Raw genomic sequence first — 4,810 nt, 5'->3', positions numbered from 1 at the left:
GACATGTTAAGTTCAAGTTGGGGCGTCCGCCTTTCAAAGAGACAAGATTAGGTTGTCATCTCCTTTCAAATGACATGTTAAGTTCAAGTTGGGGCGTCCGCCTTTCAAAGAGACAAGATTAGGTTGTCATCTCCTTTCAAATGACATGTTAAGTTCAAGTTGGGGCGTCCGCCTTTCAAAGAGACAAGATTAGGTTGTCATCTCCTTTCAAATGACATGTTAAGTTCAAGTTGGGGCGTCCGCCTTTCAAAGAGACAAGATTAGGTTGTCATCTCCTTTCAAATGACATGTTAAGTTCAAGTTGGGGCGTCCGCCTTTCAAAGAGACAAGATTAGGTTGTCATCTCCTTTCAAATGACATGTTAAGTTCAAGTTGGGGCGTCCGCCTTTCAAAGAGACAAGATTAGGTTGTCATCTCCTTTCAAATGACATGTTAAGTTCAAGTTGGGGCGTCCGCCTTTCAAAGAGACAAGATTAGGTTGTCATCTCCTTTCAAATGACATGTTAAGTTCAAGTTGGGGCGTCCGCCTTTCAAAGAGACAAGATTAGGTTGTCATCTCCTTTCAAATGACATGTTAAGTTCAAGTTGGGGCGTCCGCCTTTCAAAGAGACAAGATTAGGTTGTCATCTCCTTTCAAATGACATGTTAAGTTCAAGTTGGGGCGTCCGCCTTTCAAAGAGACAAGATTAGGTTGTCATCTCCTTTCAAATGACATGTTAAGTTCAAGTTGGGGCGTCCGCCTTTCAAAGAGACAAGATTAGGTTGTCATCTCCTTTCAAATGACATGTTAAGTTCAAGTTGGGGCGTCCGCCTTTCAAAGAGACAAGATTAGGTTGTCATCTCCTTTCAAATGACATGTTAAGTTCAAGTTGGGGCGTCCGCCTTTCAAAGAGACAAGATTAGGTTGTCATCTCCTTTCAAATGACATGTTAAGTTCAAGTTGGGGCGTCCGCCTTTCAAAGAGACAAGATTAGGTTGTCATCTCCTTTCAAATGACATGTTAAGTTCAAGTTGGGGCGTCCGCCTTTCAAAGAGACAAGATTAGGTTGTCATCTCCTTTCAAATGACATGTTAAGTTCAAGTTGGGGCGTCCGCCTTTCAAAGAGACAAGATTAGGTTGTCATCTCCTTTCAAATGACATGTTAAGTTCAAGTTGGGGCGTCCGCCTTTCAAAGAGACAAGATTAGGTTGTCATCTCCTTTCAAATGACATGTTAAGTTCAAGTTGGGGCGTCCGCCTTTCAAAGAGACAAGATTGGGTTGTCATCTCTCTTCAAATGACATGTTAAGTTCAAGTTGGGTCGTCCGCCTTTCAAAGAGACAAGATTAGGTTGTCATCTCCTTTCAAATGACATGTTAAGTTTAAGTTGGGTCGTCCGCCTTTCAAAGAGACAAAATTGGGTTGTCATCTTCCTTCAAATGACATGTTATGTTTAAATTGGGTGATCCGCCTTTCAAAGAGACAAGATTGGGTTGTCATCTCCCTTCAAATGACATGTTGGGTCGTCCGCCTTTCAAAGAGACAAGATTGAGTTGTCATCTCCCTTCAAATGGCATGTTGGGTCGTCCGCCTTTCAAAGAGACAAAATTGGATTGTCATCTCACTTAAAATGAAATGTTAAGTTCAAGTTGGGTCGTCCGTCTTTCAAAGAGACAAGATTGGATTGTCATCTCCCTTCAAATGACATGTTAAGTTTCAAGTTGGGTCGTCCGCCTTTCAAAGAGACATGATTGGGTTGTCATCTCCCTTCAAATGGCATGTTAAGTTCAAGTTCGGTCGTCCGCCTTTAAAAGAGACACGATGGGTTGTCACCTCCATTCAAGTGACACGTTAAGTTTAAGTTGGGTTGTCCTCCTTTCAACGAGACAAGTTGGGTTGTCACATCATTTAAAGTGACATGTTATGTTCAAATTGGGTCGTCCTCCTTTTAAAGAGACGCGCTAAGTTGTCACCTCATTCAAAGTGACATGTTATTCACATCATCCTTCTTTCAAAAAGGTACACCACCTTCATTGTGCAATTTTGCAAGTAAAGGTATGTGAATTTTCTCAGTTTACGATCAATCTCCGTCTTTTGTTTATTGTTTTCATCCAGTTGATCAATGTGGAGTCTTGCTCAAAAGTTCTACTAATGTCTCAATTGTTTTGTTCAATATTTATTAAACCAAATTTGGTTCGTCAACTTTGTTTGACCAGGATCTCTTTCATCGATCCTAATCAAACAAAGGGGCAAGTTGTTGACACTAAATTTTGGTCTGATAAATTTAAAATTAATACAATTTGAGTCAAATATAATTTTTTTAAAAAAAATACTATTTTTTAATTTTAAGCCACAATACTAAGTCTATAATTTAAGTCCATAATTTTTTTATGGAGATAATATTTGTGAGTAGAGGATGAAAAAAAGAAAAAAGAAAAAAAAAACTCTCCCCTTCCTCTCTAGTAGTTGCTTGCGTTGTATTACATAATTTTTTACGTGAGTATCAAAATAGTGATGAAATATTTAGTGAATATTAAATAATGATATGATTGTTGATGAAAATTATTAAAAATTGGCTCTAGGTAACAAACTCGTGTGTTTTGTCTACTTCACGATGTATGAAATAATTCTTGTTGCACTCACTCCAAGTTACTACATTGCTTTAGTGTCATGGACACTATTTGTTATTGTTGTAACGAACATCCAATTGACTTATAATACAAACTTTTAGTTAGTTTTGATAGTTTTTTTAAAACTTGTGTGTATAAATCATATTTTTCTAAAAAAATGAAATATATTTCCCAAAACCTATGGGCAAACACATGGTGAAATTTCACCCAAATTTTCACTCAAATAATATTTGGAAATCTATGGCCAAACGCTAAGCTTTGTTTATTTAGTTGATTTGGATATTATTACTTTTAATGTTTACCTGTTTTTTTTTTAATTAGCAAGATGTTTTAGATTATTTTATTCATATTTTATGGTCAACTTGTGTCTACTCTTATTTTCTTTGATTATTATTTGAATGTTTAGTTTCTAGTTTGTTTTATATTAATAGTGAATAATAGTTAATTATTTTTTGGCCAGTAGTTATTTGGTGTTAGAGATATTTTTCATTACTCATGTTGAATTTTATTAGTCCCATTGTTACTTATTGTAAATGTTGATTCTGGCAACTTTAATTGGGTTTTGTGATGACATGTTCTTTTGATTTTCTTTGTTTATTATGGCCAACGAAATAACTGTCCGTCGGTTTTAGAGGTCTCCCCATTTTAAAAAGACGGAATTTTAATTTAAGTTTAAATTACATATTTGTTGAATTTGACTAATGAAAAAACTCTCCGTCGGTTTTGGAGGTCTCCCCAATATTAAAAGACGGAAATTTTTAGTATAAGTTCATATAACTTGTTTGTTAAATATTTAAAATGGCCGATGAAGAAATTACCGTCGATTTCCTAGACCTCCATGTTCATAAGACAAATTTATATTATTAAGTTATTATTTGATTAATTCATATTTATTTATTTATTTATTGCTAACACTTTTACTAAGTGTGTTTACATGTACTCAAGACTTGCTTCTTTGAAGCTATTCGAAAGGAGTTCGAATTATATTTTTCAATTAATTATTTTGTATATATCGATGTTAGGCAAACCTTAGGCTGATATTATTATTTTATTTTATTGTGTATATTGCATGTTTATTATATTTGTACATTATTCTATTATCATCCTCAATTTGAAAAAAAGAACTCAGTCGGGAACCACAGTTGTGGATTTCGAGTGCCTAACCCCTTCCCTTCGGAATAACTTGAACACTCTTACCTAGAATCAAATTGGTTTCGTAGAAATTTCTTTCAGGTTAATTAATTAACCGGTTTCTAGTTTTTCCAAAAAATTAGGTGGCTAGTCCCTTCAATTCTTTTAAACTCATTTTACCACTTTTTAACCCTTTTTACTCGTTCTAAAAATTCTTTTTATCAATAATTCTTTTATTATTGAGTTGCCGCGACGTTGCTCCCATTCAAAGGATGTCAACAAAAACACATAGAATATAACAAAAGTGATACATCTGGTAAACCTTAAAACCTAAGAAAATTTTAAATTCCTTGGTAAAATCCTACTCAAAGTGAAGGATGTTCAAGTCTTAGTTTAAAAATGTTCTGGGGTGTTACAATGCTAGTTGGTTTAACAAAAATTGTATGCCTCCAATAATAGCTAGACCATTAATTATAAGAACAAATTTCTCAAATAAATTTTTTATGAGATTAGTTTATTTAACATGTATGTATCAAGCCAACAAGGTGATATGTGCACATATGATTTTCTAGTTCCACCACGCTCAAAGATGAATAGTATGAGATCCTAACATTGGGGGGGGGGTGATATGTTTAGAAACTAAAAATTATTTGTATGGTAAATTATCTAGATCCTTGTTTAAAAATGTAATCTTGAAGTTTGAGAAGATAATTCATTAACTAAATGTTGCAAATAAGTTGTCAGATGTATTTGATGACCCAATATTTTAATTAAGTTGAAAATGTTCAAATAAATAGTATTTAAAGGATATATTCAATGGTACGCCAGAAGCGTTATAGACTTATCGATTCCAAACATAAATCTTCTTAAGGAAGTATAGAAGCAAATTATCAAAATGACCATGATAATGAAGTTTCTTTGAAAGAGCACTATAACATAACACTTCATAAAACTTCGGCAAAGGTTCAGGTACCTGAAATGATTAAAAAAAAAAGGGAAGAGATCTCAATAAGTTATGTTGTATTCGAATCGAGTCAAATGACCTTCGACGGTATCTTTGATATGAAGTA

The sequence above is a fragment of the Solanum pennellii genome, chromosome 5, assembly GCF_001406875.1.
Source record: "Solanum pennellii chromosome 5, SPENNV200".
NCBI lineage: Eukaryota > Viridiplantae > Streptophyta > Magnoliopsida > Solanales > Solanaceae > Solanum > Solanum pennellii.
The sequence above is the reverse complement of the archived record's forward strand: the minus strand, read 5'-3'. Positions refer to the sequence as shown.